The following is a 15928-nucleotide window of genomic DNA, read 5'->3' as shown; positions in this document are numbered from 1 at the left end:
CTTTCCAGGTTCACTGAAGCTATATGAGCAGTCCATCTTTATTTTTGAGAGCAAACGGCTCTTTAAAAATGGAAGTTGTGGCCTGAGGTTTAAAACAAGCTACAGTGCGAGCGCTCTTGAAACTGGTCCTTGGGTCAGGGGGACACATTTTCTTTCTCTCTCTGACCTTGCACAACTTACTTTACCTCCTTGTTGCCTAATAAGAAGTGGTATCAACACTCAACATCATAATAATCTATTCCTTTGTGCCAGTTCTCACCACATTATACTCAATTTTTCTACTACTACTATTAATTATTGCTATAGTGCTACTAGATGTATGCAGAGCTGTACAGAGTCACAAAGAAGACAGTCCCTGCTCGAAAGAGCTTACAGTTGAAACAGACAAGACAAACAGGATGTCATGAATACAGTTAAAGGGAACGGTTAATCTGCTGACTAGATTGGTGGGCAGTGGGGAATTGGAGAAGTAAATAGTCTGAACATTTTTTCATCATGTTTAAAACATTTTCTCTACCTGAAATAGGGGTTGCTTTCCAGTTCATTCTGATTGGGCTGGTAGGGATGTCTGATGGCATCCCTACAAGCCCAGTAGCACAAATACATTTGTTTGAGTAGGGTTCTAGTTGTCATATTTGTTCTGGGGGAAAAAAAACAACTAAATCCTCTGCAGGCTGACACTTTTTATTGAACCAGCATAAATGATGCCATATAGAACCAAAATGGAATTTAGTGCAAATACATTTGCTCTGCATTCTGCTGCAAAAAATGTGCTCTGCATTCTCCGACAACTTATCATTCCTCGGGGAGAGAGCTGGTATAAGGATGGGGCCCATCTAATCTTATTCTTCACTCTGTGGCCAGTTGAATGGATGTTACCTACATATCATAACTCCCCACACACACACACAACTATCATGAGCAATTGATATATTTTTTTGTACTTTTAGACAAATATAATCTTTGGTTTTATTTTTACTATATGATTTGAATACATTTTTATTTTGAAATGGTTCCTCTGACATCCAGAGGCAATTGTCCCATCTTGTTTTGCTTTGGACAAACTTCGTATACATTTTAATCAGGCTGGTTCATAAAGCAATGTTGCTTACCTGTAACAGATGTCTTCCATAAACAACAGGATTTATAAGGCACACAAGTGGATGATGTCATCTAGTGGTACCAGGATGGAACTACTCTCCCATAGTTAGAATAGAATATAAAGTTCTAAGCATGTGCAGCCTTTCCTGCACATAGTTGTCTCCTCAGCAACTCAGTAGAAGAAAAAAAACAACCCAGCTACAGGTGAGCAACATTGATTTTTCTGTCAACACAGAAACATGATGGCAGAAAGAGGCCAAATGGCCCATCCACTATTTCCTCCTCTCCCTAAGAGATCTCACATGCCTGTCCCACACTTTCTTGAATTCAGACACAGTCTTTGTCTCCACCACCTCTGCTGGGAGACTATGCCATTCATCTACCACCCTTTCAGTAAAAAAGGATTTCCTTAGATTATTCCTGAGCCTATCACTTCTTAACCTCATTTTATGTCCTCTCACTCTGGAGTTTCCTTTCATTTGAAAAAGAGACTTGCCTCATGTATATTTATTTTTAAAAAAACAACAACAAAAAAAACCCCCCAAAACTAAAAAGAAGCAAAAAAGTAATCCACAAAATATATGACAAAAATAACTAGGAAGTGGATCATACAAATGGACTGGATTCAATTTAATCACAAATGAATGTAAATCAATAGAAAATACCAATACATATCACATATAGGATCTCTTGATCAATGCCAAAGTCCTCTTTAAAAGTCTCCCATAGCAAACAATATCCATAAGATCTCAAAATCATTGACGAAATTCTCTGACTCATGCAATAGGTTTTCTTACATTTCTCAACACGGCCATGTTTTGGCACATATGCCTTTTTCAGGAGAGAATATCAAACTTACCATGCATATAAAGGAAACAATTTTATTTATGCCACATAGATATTTAAACGTCTCATCTCTCTCCTCTCCCAGCTTTCCAACCCCTAACCCTAACCCTCTCCCAGCTTTCCATCTTAAAGTTTACATATTGAGATCTTTAAGTCTGTCCCCATATGCCTTATGATGAAGACCACTGACCATTTTAGAAGCCCTCCTCTGGACCGACTCCATCCTGTGTATATCTTTTTGAAGGTGTGGTCTCCAGAACTGTTCACAATATTCTAAATGATATCTTACCACCATATTATACAGGGGCATCAATATCCCCTTTTTCCTACTGGCTCTTTGCACCCTAGCATCCTTTTAGCTTTTGCCGTCAGCTTTTCAACCTGTTTGATCACCTTAAGATCATCACATACTATCACACCCAAGTACCATTCCTCTTTCATGCACAGAAGTTCCTCACCCCCTAAACTGTACCGTTCCCTCGGGTTTTTGCAGCTCAAATGCATGACCTTGCATTTCTTAGCATGAAATCTTAGCTGCCAAATTTCAGACCATTCATCAAGCTTCACTAGGTCCTTCCTTATGTTATTCACACCATCAGGGGTGTGTGCTTTATTGCCGATTTTGGTATCATCCACAAAGAAGCAAATCTTACCTGACATCCCTTCAGCAATATCGCATACAAAAATGTTAAAAATAACAGGCCTAAGAACCGAACTTTGAGACACACCACTGGTAACATCCCTTTCCTCAGAGAGATATCCACTGACCACTACCCTCTGTTGCCTTCCACTCAACTAAGTCCTGACCCAGTCTGTCACTTTGGGAACCGTACTGAGGGCACTCCATTTATTTATTAGACGCCTGTGTGGAACACTGTCAAAGGCCTTGCTAAAATCTAAAAACACAATATCTAGCGTACTCCCTCTAATTCTTTGGCCACCCAAAGAAACTAGTTAGATTTGTTTGACAAGACCTGCCTCTAGAGATTCCATGTTGCGTCAGGTCCTATAATCCACTGGGTTTCAGAAACTGCATTATTCTCTGTTTTAAAAGCATTTCCATTAATTTACTTACAACAGAAATCAGACTTACCGGCCTGAAGTTCCCTTCTTCCTTACTTCAACAAGCAGGATTGAATCAGGCACACAAGGCGGAGGCGGTGACTTCCTCCTTAAGGTTGCCCAGTGCCTTATAGTATTCAGTGCAGCCCAGTGTCAGAAAGTGAGAGCTGTTTGCCAACAGGGACAGATTAGTTCTTCATAGCTGAAGGGAGAGTGGTGTGCTGAAATAATATTCCCAAAGAGAAATGTGAATGGCTTTATATGAGGGTGAATCAAAAATTAAAGATATTTGTTAAATTATGCAGTAACCGGAACAGAGCTAGTGAAATGCAACATATATACTCATATATTGCCTGTTGGATAGTTCATCCATGCGCATTGCAGCGCTTGGCCTTTAGTCATGTGGCAGCCATGAGGTCAGAAACGTGGACACTCCATTGGAAGATTGCACCATCGAACAATGTGCAGTAGTGCTACCACTAACCGGTCTGTCGTCAGACTTTATTAATCTCCTAACCAATACCCTAAATCAAATAGAGCTTTGGATAAAGGCCTTCAAACTAAAAATGAACACAGAAAAAACTAAATTTTTTCTGGCATCTCCCAATGAAAAGATAAAAGACAGCACGATTCACGTGAATGGCCGAGATTACGAAATTGACCAAACTATAAAAATACTAGGAGTTACCCTTGACAAACTCTGAAAAAGCATACGGATCTAATGTTCAAAAAAAGTATATGAGCCCTATGGAAGCTCCGCACCATCAAAAAATACTTCGATGAATCATCCTTTCGATTACTTGTACAATCATCCATCTTGAGTACGCTGGATTACTGCAACATTATATATCTGGGAGCTTATAAGAAGACACTTCACAAGCTAAGATTAATTCAAAACACTGCAGTCCGACTCATCTTTGGATTAAAAAAATGGGAACATATCATCCCTTACTTCCAGATACTCCACTGGTTGCCGGTGGAAACTCTTCAAGTTTGCCTGCCTCAGCTACAAAGCGGTCTTTGGGATGCTACCAACTTACCTCGCCTCTCAATTCATCCTCAACTGCTCTAATAAGAGCTCTCGCAGAATAAATCTCTTTAATTACCCATCTCTGAAATCATGTCACTACAAGAAGTTCCTTGACAGAATGTTATCATTCCAGGCACCCAAACTGAACACATGGCTCGTAAAACCCATACTCGAGGCCGCTTCATATGCTGACTTCAGAAAATCACTGAAGACTCATCTCTTTAACACAATTTTAGTCTCTTCCATTTGTAATTTTGTATCCCTGAAAGTTCTTTTCTCTTCCCATTACTCCTCTTACCCCCATTGCATGTATCTTCTTGTAAACCGCTCTGAACTTATGTATCTTGTTGTAAACCGCTCTGAACTTATGTATCTTGTTGTAAACATGTTTCTTGTTGCAAACATCTCTTACTTTCATTGCATGTATCTTCTTGCAAACCACTCTGAACTTATGTATCTTGTTGTAAACATCGCATACTCTCATTGCATGTATCTTGTAAACAGCTTTGAACTTATGGTATAGCAGTATATAAGAAATAAAATTATTATTATTATTAGTGCGTTTTTTATGGGCAGAGGAAGTGAAACCTGTGGAAATTCACCATCGGATATTGACTCATTATGGACATAGCACCATGAATCAACAAAAGGTTTATGAGTGGGTAAAAAGGTTTAAAGCAGGAATAATAGGTGTAACCAACAAAGGTCATTCTGCTCGCCCATCAACATCATTCACACAAGAGCACATTGACAGGGCAGATGCTTTGATTAGAGAAAACCGATGGATAATGGTGTCTCAGCTATGGATCTGCATTTGCCATAATGCACGATGACAGGAAAGTCTGCGCATGATGGGTTCCCAAACTGCTTACTGATATGCACAAGCAACAGTGTGTGGAGGATGTGACCCAGTACCCAAGATGGAAAGACAATCCGAGTATTCTTGAGAGAACTGTCACCGGTGACGAGACATGGGTGCATCATTGCAACCCAGAGATCAAAAGACAAAGCATGATGAAGTAAAGGAAGTGGTTCTCACCTGGCTTTGAGAGCAGCCAAAAACTTCTCTGCAGGAATGCAGAAGCTAGTTGAACAATACAACAAATGTGTCGTCTTGCATGGGGCTATGTGGAAATGTGATATGTTCAATTGCTCTGATACTTCTATTAAAGCTGTTAAATGAATTTTGCCTTTACTTTTTGATTTACCCTTGTATGTTGACCAAATGCCCTGCAAATGGTTGTGGAGGTAAGCGCCCCATGCTCAGTTTGAGCCCAAGGCATCTGTAATCAGTAGAAACTGATGCTGCCATAATGCAAAAAGGGCAGTAACGGCTAAGCTGGGCAATGCCACCAATGTAATATTAGACACAGTTGAAGGGGAGAGGGCAGAATATCAAAGGAAAAAAGATAGGAAGGCTTTAGTGGAATTCGAGATACTGTTTTGGATACCTCACTCTTAAATGGGTAATAATGAATAGCGCTTTTTTGAGCACTGGCTATGACACTGAACGATGACAGAATGGCCAAATCCATGTCATCATACCTAGTTCTGCCTTCTGGAAAGAAAAGGTTTTGACTTTAAAAGTGTCTAAGACTAGTATAAAGGAAATGAGGTTGGTTGAATGTAGGGTACACTCATGCAATGAGTATGCATGCGATCTATTACCGTCCTTTGTCTCTATTGTATGTAAATAGGTCTCATGCATATTCATTGTTGAAATCCTGAATAACTAGATTGGGTTGTGAGCCTCAAAAAGATTCATATTTAGCACCCCTGTGGTAGAGCTAAATTGTCATCTATCAGGCCAGAATGAACAGATGATGAAATGTTAACAAATGGATAGATTAGTCCTGCATGTATTATTGAAAACAGAAATCATGATTATGGAGAAGCAAAAGAATGAAACATGGCCTGAGTTTGTGAATGCTGGAGATGTGGTCCTTCCTATACAGAGACAGATGAAATTATTAGGTGTCCTCTTTGATTCTCACCTTACCATGCTAGAACAGAGAGTTCAGGTAGTGCGGTCTTCATTTCTTTCAACTTTGACTGCTGAGTAAAGTCTATCTTGTCTGAGAATGATTTTAGGAGTGTAGTTCAGAGTAGAGAATGACACGGGGACAAATTTGTCCCCGCGAGTTTTGTCACTATCCCATTCCTGTAAACTCTGCCTTAATCGCACAAACCTCGAACACTTAGGATTTTTAAGTTTTTGAGGCTTGTGCAGATGAGAACAGAGCTTGTAGGAATGGGGCAGGGAAAGAACTTGCGGAGATGGGACTGGAAAATAAGTTCATATGAGGAAGGGAAAAATTTGTCCCCATGTCATTCTCTAGTTCAGAGCTTAGTGTTATCCAAGGTGGACTACTGTGATGCTTTGTATCTTGTGTGTGTGTGTGTGTGGGGTGGGGGGGGGGGGTTACAGCTTCCCAATGTAAAGCATTCAAAATGTGGCAGCCAGGTTGGTGATGGGAGTATCAAAATGTACCTGCCTTGCTGCCTGTGGGATTTTGGATAGAAGGTTTTGTGTTTGATTTATCAGACACTGCATACAATGGCTCCCTGATATTTTTCTCAAATTCTGTTAGTGTATCATCCAGAGAGGTGGTTGAGATCAGAGACCCTATATGTGGACTATAAATGTTTAAAATAACTAAGGGAAACTAGCAAATTTGGAAACAATAGGTGATTTCAAGTACCAGAAAATCAATAAGCAAGCCCACATATAAAAATTGTATTGCGAGATTTTTTTTTTTTTTTTTTAAAGCTATTCAATAACGTACTCAAAAAGTGGAGAAAAAAAGTATTTGGTTAAGGAGCCACTAAGAACCTCTAATTAGGCTCATAAGAACATAAGAAATGCCTTCGCCGGATCAGATCCTAGGTCCATCAAGTCCGGCGACCCGCACACGCGGAGGCTAAGCTAGGTGTTCCCTGATGAAGACCTTTTATTGGATAAAAAGACCTCTACTGGTTTATACTTGTGAAAAAGTTATCTTCAGTGCCAATATAAATATCAACAATCATATTTCTCTTATTTAAATGTCCATTACCACCACCAAAATTGAAATACTTATTTAATTAATTTGATTTATATCCCATCCTCCCCAAGGAGCTCAGTACAGGTTACATGGTAACATACATAAGAGTTAGCAAACAAGGCACATATACATAATTAACAAGGCACAGAAGACTAAGGCAATATGGGTATAGTGAGATGCATCTAGTTCAATTGTTCTGGATTAGCAGACACTTGGAGCCTGAAGCATGCACAGGGAGAGAGTCAGTTGAAGATCTATTAAGAGTACAGTGGTTTGGGAGTAACAGTTTGAATGCTAGCTTGTCCTGAGCAGTCAGGTGAAGAGGTAGGTTTTTATTGCTTTTCTAAAGCTCAAAAGTTCATCAAGGGAATTATTAGTTTCCTATAAGCCTTCTCGTTGTCTGCGTTCATTGACTGCTCACCCACTTGCTTTACCTGCTTGTTCATTTGGTACATCTAGCATCTACGCAGAAGTCTGCCTTTTTTTTGCAGCAGTTCCTTGCCTGTGGAATTCCCTCCCAGTCATAATTTGTTCAGAATGATCTTATGTAAAATTCAGATCAATGGTTAAGACGCATCTTTTTGGTTTAGCGTTTTTATGAGAGGATTGGTGACTTGGGATCCTGTTTCTTTTTGACAACTATTTAAACAAGATTTAAACAAAAATTGTTTTTTAGGTTTTTTTTAGATTTATAGATTACTTGGATTTAATTTCCTTTTCTTGTCTTTTTCTCTTCTTTGCTTTCCTATTTTAAATGACGTTCTTTTCATTTCTTGTTTTTATATATTTTGTACACCGTGCTGTTGATAAATCAAAGTGCGGATAAAACTTTTAATAAACATTTTAGGAAGAAGTCGATTCCAGTGCTTTGGTAACAAGTGAGAGTATGACCTTCGTCTGACACTTTCTAGTTGGAGACTCCGACCAGGGGTAATTGAAGACGTGTTTCTTTCTGGGAGCGAAGGGGTCTGTTTGGGATGTACGGTGGGAGTTTGGCTGATATGTAGCTGGGTGCCATGTTGTGGAAGGACTTGAATGCAAGTACTAAGCCTTTGAAGATGCAGCATTTGACTATGGGTGGGCTGATGCTAGTGCTTGGGATACTGAATCGTGGGTGCAAAGGTTCTTCAGTAGTCTGATTACTGTGTTTTGTACACCTTGGAGACGCTTAATATTTTTTGCTGTCAGTCCATTGAATAACGCATTGCAGTAGTCCATGCAGGAGAGGACGAAGGCATAGAGAAGTTGTGTAAAGTCTGGTTCAGAGAAATAGTTTATTTTCCATAGTTGTCGTAGAAAATAGAATGAAGATGAGATCACTTATGAGATATGGTCTGTAAGTGATAAGTTATCGAGAGGAAAGAGTCGAGAGTACCCCTAGGCTGCGAACTTGGTCTTTGGCAGTTATGGTAGATGATTCCCAAAGGAGAGAGAGGTAGTTGTAGGTGCAATGCTCTTTGTGGATCCACAGGAGTTCAGTTTTTGAGGTGTTCTGGAAGCTAGAAATGAATCATGAAGGACTGAGTGAAATTATCAAATTTGCAGATAAAACAAAACTATTCAAAGTTGTTAATCTCATGCAGATTGTGAGAAATTGGAAAACTGGACATCCAAATGTCTGATAAAATTTAATGTGGACAAGCGAAATAGAGATAGAGCAATTGTGAACAACTTAATGTGGAGAAGTGTAAAGTGCATAGACACGAAGCATTACAGTACACAATTACTACCACTAGAATGGAGGTATTCCTCTAAAAGTGCTCTTCCAGTAATGTTAAGGCCATGTCTTGCAAAAATGTATATGTTTAGTATAAATTTACAACATTCAGAAGTGACCCATACAGGTCAGCCACACAGGCATTAACCAGATACCCCAGTGTAGCATGAGAGAGAAGGAAAAGTATCTAGGCGTCATAATTGAGGATATACTGAAACCCTCAGCTCAATGTGCGGTGGTGGCTAAGAAAGCAAACAGAATGTTAGGAATTATCAGGAAAGGAATGGAAAACAAAGATGAAAATGTTATAATGCCCTTGTATTGCTCTATGGTACAGCCGCACCTCAAATACTGTGTGCAGTTCTGGTTGCCGTATCTCAAAAAAGATATAGCGGGATTAGAAAAGGTAGAGAGAAGGGCAACGAAAATAATAAAAGGGATAGGGTGACTTTCCCTAAGAGAAAAGGCGAAAGCAGCTAGGGCTTTTCAGCTTGGAGAAGAGACAGTTCAGGGGTGATATGATAGAGATCTATAAAATAATGAGTGGACTGGAAAGGGTAGATGTGAATCGCTTGTTTACTCTTTCCAAAAATACTAGGAGGCATGCAATGAAGCTACTAAGTAGTAGATTTAAAATAAACTGGAGAAAATATTTCTTCAGACAACGTATAAACTCTGGAATTTGTTGCCGGAGAATGTGGTGAAATCAGTTAGCTTAGCAGGGTTTACAAAAGGTTTGGATAATTTCCTAAGAGAGAAGTTCATAGGCCATTATTGAGATGGCTTGGGGAAATCCACTGCTTATTCCTAGGATAAGCAGCGTCAAATCTGTTTTGCTACTTGAAACTTGGGTTGGCCACTGTTGGAAACAGGATACTGGGCTTGTTGGACCTTCGGTCTGTCCCAGTAAGGCAATTCTTATGTTCTTATGACTTTTATACAGGACACTGCAAAATGAAAATATGCAGTGACTCAGTGCAAGGCTGAAGTTGAACATTTCTTCAAAGGTCAGTTGAAGGGATACAGTCCTTGATTCAGTGCTGTTGTGCTGATGAGATGTTTGGACTGTTGCTTCTATATAATGCTGCTGGCATGGAGAATATGCGGATCCTGTCACAAAAGGAACTCTACAGGTTCAGAGAAATCCTGAGCATAAAAATGAATGGCCTGGGAACCTCTAAAGAAGCTCCTCTGTTTCTGGATCTCTTGGCCCACTGCATATATGGATAGTATTCACCTCTAGCGGCATATTGAGCCTACATGGAGATTGAGATGACCCTTACACAAGTTGAAAGGTCTTGTGAACCATGCCTGTAGAAATGAAGTCCTTGAGCTAGTGTAGAGACGCCGACACGTTCACAAGCACTAATCGCAGTGCATTGCAAGTTCACTATTGTCCCCTGAGGAAGGTGAAGTGGTCGCTGAAACTTGGATCCTAGTCGGGACTTTTGTTGTTTCATATATTTTTTAGATGTTTTATCTTTAATAAAAGACTCGTAACCATCAGATGGTTCTGACATCTCCAGTGCCTCTCATTGTTGTTTGATCATGTCTATAGCCCATTGAAATAATGGAATTGAAGAGCATTGTTATCATCTTGACCAGCTTGTGCATGTCCTATATTGGAATAAGCAAGACTTTTTTACATCACTGACTTCTTGTGGACTGCTCATTGTCCATTCCCACTGTCTCTTTTACAACTACTTCAAATTACATTTAAAACAAAAATAAAATTCATTTAGTTTTCGACTGAGATTTTTATGAGTTCTGATTTTTCTGTTACATTAACCCCCCCCCCCAAGCCTCAGTATAACACTACCTTTCTCCGTTTCACAAACTTAAGAAAGTAGCCTGCTTAACCATTTATTAGATGAGGAAGTCACTCTTATCAGAGGAGTGAACCCTTGTTTGGTATTACCATGCCTTAAGACTCATAAGGAAGAGTAAGAAAGATGTTAAGCACAAATTATTCCATTTAAAAAGTCACTCCAACCCTAGCCCCTTTTCTTTTCTTGCTGACTTCATTCACATCATTCTAGGAGGCAAGACTACTCGCAAAACAACAAGAGAAAATGCAGGATGCAGGGCAACGGCTCTAGTATTACCGCAAAAGGCAGGGTCTATATTATCACACAGTGCATTTGAAATCATGTTAAGTAACATTACAACCTTGCTGACTGAAAAATAATTTTAAAATAAAGCAGAATGAGATGAGTCTATTTAGTAAGTACTCTTGCTATTCTGACATCTTCAGCAGGTTAGTGCTGTACTGTTCATCATCAGAAACCTATGTCAGGCCAGCTTTATGTATCTAAAATGCAAGCAGCTGAAGAGAGATCTCGTAGAAAGCAAGTGTACACATCTTTTGTGGTCTAAGAACACAGCAAAATTGATAAAGTCTTTTGAAAAAATAAAAAGAGGAGAAATATAAAGAACCGAGTTACAGCAATTTTTATCAGTCTTAATCCTCTTTGGAGTGGAGGAATCATCTAATGGTTAGTGTAGTGGCCTGAAAACCATGGGAACTGGGGTTGATTCCCACTGCAGTTTTTTGTGATGCTAGACAAGTTATGTAATCCTCTATTATCCCAGGTACAAAACAAGTAGCTGTACGTAAAATGTAAACTGCTTTGATTGCACTGCACAACAAAGTTTTTGCTTCCTGAACACTGCTGGGTGTTTCTTATAGAATTTTGGGTGCTGATCATGAATATTACATCAAAAATTACCCATCACGTACCATTTCAGAGAAATCTTCAATTTTGTCGTGATTTTTTCTTATATTTGGATGCAAACAATTTTTTCTCCCATAAGTGTCTTATCAACAACGGTTTGTGCCGCCTGGGTATGTCCATGCATAAAATCTAGCCAGGTTGGAAGCTGTTTTATGGAAGATGACATCCTGGGCATGTCTGGGCAGGTCTGAACGAGCTTGCGCTGTCTCACCATGCTATAATGGTGGCTTCCATACACCGATCCTGCTCATTTGGTTAATATAGATAGTCCGTGTGTGTATATAGTATCAGTATAGTAAAGTATAGTAGTATAGTAGCTGTAGCAATATAACAGTAAGTAAGCTTGATGCTATAGACGTTTTGGTGTCGGGCAATATGTCTCGTCGGTGTCGTAACAGCCGCGACACATTCTGCTATATCTGTGGGGAATATACACTTACGCCTCAGAGACGTTCGATGACTGCCCTTGTAAAGAAAGCCTATCATCTGTATTTTGGCTGCAAAATAGGTGATCAAGACAAGCAATGGGCGCCTCACATTTGCTGTGCGACATGTGCTGTTAGTCTGAGAGCCTGGCTCAGAGGTACTCGAAAGACGATGCCATTTGCTGTTCCGATGATATGGCGAGAACAGAAAGACCATGTGACGGACTGTTATTTCTGTTTGACTAATGTGTCTGGTTTCTCTGCCAAAAACAAGAAGTCAATTGAATATCCTAATCTGCCTTCAGCAATGAGACCCATGCCACATGATGACAGTCTTCCAGTTCCGAAACCACCAGAGGATTGGACCTTAGACGAACCAGATGAAGAAACTGCAGTGCAGGGTTCTAACAGTGACATTGACCCGGATTTTGAACCATCCTCATCAGGCGATCCACATCTGATAACACAGTCCGAATTGAACGATTTGGTCAGAGATTTGGGTCTGTCAAAAGCAAAAGCTGAGCTGCTAGGTTCGAGACTGCAGGAATGGTGTTTGCTATCACCAGGTACGAAAATTTCTGTGTTTCGAGACCGGCATCATGATATAACCAAATTTTTTGCACAAGTCGACAGTCTCTGTTTCTGTTGTGACATTGAAGGATTGTTCTCGGTCTTTGGTTGTGATCACAACCCGGAAGAGTGGCGTCTTTTCATTGATTCGTCAATGTTAAGCCTGAAAGCTGTTCTGTTGCACAATGGCAACGTTTATCCTTCAGTACCTGTTGGCTATGCAGCACATATGAAAGAAACATATGAGAATATGGAAATGTTACTAAAGTATGTCCAGTATACCAGGTATAACTGGAATATCTGTGGAGACCTCAAAGTCGTTGCTCTGTTACTAGGACTGCAGCTTGGCTATACAAAGTACTGCTGTTTCATCTGCGAATGGGACAGCCGAGACAGAGAGTCGCACTATTCTAGAAAGAACTGGCCACTCCGTAAAAAGTTAGTTCCAGGACAGAAAAATGTAGCACATGAATCGCTTGTTGACCCGACAAAGATATTTTTGCCTCCTCTTCACATTAAACTGGGACTCATGAAGAATTTTGTGAAAGCAATGAACAAGGAAGGGGAAGGTTTTCGTTATTTAAGACAGATGTTCCCAAGAATAACTGATGCCAAGATCAAAGAGGGTATTTTTGTTGGCCCCCAGATCAGACATGTTATGAGTGACAAGCGATTTGAAGATCTGTTAGTTGGGCCGGAAAAAATTGGCTGGAAAGCCTTGAAAGACGTTGTTGACAATTTTCTGGGCAATTACAGAGCCCCAAACTACATTCAGCTGGTAGACAAACTTCTCAAAGCATACAAGAGAATGAAGTGCAATATGTCACTCAAGATTCATTTCCTCCATTCACACTTGGACTTCTTCCCCGCAAATCTCGGTGCTGTGAGTGACGAGCACGGTGAAAGGTTTCATCAAGACATAGCTACGATGGAGAAACGATACCAGGGCAATTGGAATCCGTCAATGCTTGCCGACTATTGTTGGATGCTACAACGTGATGCACCAGACACTGAATATAAAAGAAACTCGGGAGCAAAACACTTTTAATTCTGTTTCATTTAGTCGCTTGTGCGAAACGTAAACTTGACTATATATTTTATTGTCAGTAAACATAAAAATGTCTATTTCTCATAGTTCTTACGTGATGCAGTAAAACCAAAACCATATTTGAGCATACCAAGTTGGTACCTGTCATAATCACCAAAAACTTTTCAGGAATCAAGACTTAACCAAAAAATTGTTGTGCAGTGTTGTAACCACAGAAAGGTGGTATTTTCAAGTATCAAATCCCTCCCCCTTTACCTTTCTCCTCTTATATACACACAGTCTCAACCAAAAGACTATGAAGGGGTTATCATCAGCTCAGGGACCAGACCTGAACCCTAATCAACAGGCCAGTTATTCAGACTTGGGAGATTGCTTCTCAACCTCTTCCGAGAATCACAAAATAATAATTCAAAACTCTGCTTCTTTAAATTTCAATCCATTTGTTCTGCATTCCATCATAGCATTCAGTTTAGGGTCTCTCACTATTTTAGCTTGTTGGCAGGAGTTTGTCACAGGACTAAAAACAGACTGTGACACCGACATAGACGGGATGGCAATCCTGGAGTTTAAAAAGCTGAAAGTTACTTTTCAGATCTTTTCACTATGTCTCATGAAGGCATTAAAAAAAAAAAAAAAATGATGGGCTGTATGAAAGAGACAGACACTCATGTATCTTAAACCCATTTACCTTCTAAAACAGATCAAGAAAAGAAAAAAAAAGTTATCCCATCAATCTTTGTACAGGTCATTCCACTAGAATTAGCACTTTAAAAAACGTTATAGGAATGCTACTATGTGAAAACAGGCACAACATTGTACTTACCTCTAAATATTATTTTTAGGAGCTGATTAAATCCAAAGCTTATAAAAATCTGTATCCCCAAAATATTAATTTTTCCTTCTTTGTAGTTGCTGCTTTCAAGATGATAAAGTACCCTCCAAAGTATCTAGATAATTGTGTCTTCCTCTTTTGCTGTAAGGCACTTCTTAGAAGCTTCTGAACCTAATGTTGGAAGTGACAGGGTTGGAGGGAAAGAAACAGCTGATCCCCTGGGGCTGACAGTGAGAAATCAGATACTTCACAAGGACCACCAGCACATTTCATCATTCCAGGCTGAGAAAAGATAACGCCCACAAGGCAAACAAGGAGGGAGAAAGCACAGTTACTTACCGTAACAGGTGTTATCCAGGGATAGCAGGCAGATAATCTCACAAATGGGTGACGTCATTGACGGAGCCCTGGTATGGACTACAGGGACTTCAGGGACCAGACGGACTCCATCTGACCAGCAGAGGTAAGTTCGTCTTCGGACACCGACTAGCCCGCCTGCTTCGCAGGGCTTTAAACTAGGTAAGTCGGGGGAGGGTACCCACTCACATACCAGTGCAGTAAAGAACTATCCTGATGAGGTGAGTCGAAACTCCGAGGTAAGTACCCACACTGCAAACGGTTCTCTAGGGCAGTGGTTCCCAACCCTGTCCTGGAGGAACACCAGGCCAATTGGGTTTTCAGGCTAGCCCTAATGAATATGCATGAAGCAAATTTGCATGCCTATCACTTCCATCATATGCAAATCTCTCTCATGCATATTCATTAGGGCTAGCCTGAAAACCCGATTGGCCTGGTGTTCCTCCAGGACAGGGTTGGGAATCACTGCTCTAGGGGTCACACCAACTCAGGTAGAAAAAGTATCAAAGGGACTTAGCAAACATAAGGAGTGGAGGGCTATGTATGTTAATGCACACAGTTTAGGCAATAAAATTCTAGAATTGGAGACTGAAATAAGGAATGCTGACCTAGACGTGGTGGCGATATCCGAAACTTGGCTAACGGACTCTCATGGGTGGGATATGGCTATACCGGGTTACAACTTACTTCGTCGGGACAGAGAGGGCAGGTTAGGTGGCGGGGTAGCACTATACATTAAAGAGGACATCAAAACCATCAGGATTACAGATGTCAAGTACACAGGGGAATCCCTCTGGGTAAACCTGGCAAGAGGCAGAGAAAAGTGCCTGTATCTTGGTGTGGTATACAGACCCCCTAGACAACTGGATGACATGGACACAGACTTAATTGAAGACATTGAGAATATCACTCTACGGGGAGACACTGTACTACTTGGGGACTTCAATATGCCTGATGCAGACTGGAACACACTTTCAGCGACAACCAGCACTAGCAGGAGGCTATTAAACTCCATAAAGGGAGCCCATCTCAAACAAATGGTAATGGAACCCACTAGGGCCCAGGCGATCCTTGACCTGGTACTCACCAACGGTGAAAGCGTCTCAGAGATCTCAGTAGGAGATACGCTAGCCTCCAGCGACCACAACATGGTATGGTTCA

At 40.4% G+C, this 15928-nt stretch overlaps 1 protein-coding gene across 3 annotated transcripts in view; it reads right to left on the bottom strand.

The window, feature by feature from the left end:
• Positions 1-14602, bottom strand: part of STAC3 (SH3 and cysteine rich domain 3) — a 64216-nt gene extending 49614 nt beyond the window's left edge. For all 3 annotated transcript variants that reach the window (XM_033939716.1, XM_033939715.1, XM_033939714.1), the window contains exon 1: positions 14402-14602. The gene's annotated coding sequence lies outside the window, so the exon portion shown is untranslated. The remainder of the gene's footprint in view (positions 1-14401) is intronic.
• Positions 14603-15928: the final 1326 nt, after the last annotated feature.

Source organism: Geotrypetes seraphini, chromosome 3 (genome assembly GCF_902459505.1).
Source record: "Geotrypetes seraphini chromosome 3, aGeoSer1.1, whole genome shotgun sequence".
NCBI lineage: Eukaryota > Metazoa > Chordata > Amphibia > Gymnophiona > Dermophiidae > Geotrypetes > Geotrypetes seraphini.
Note: the sequence above shows the minus strand (reverse complement) of the source record. Positions and strands in the feature narration are given on the sequence as shown.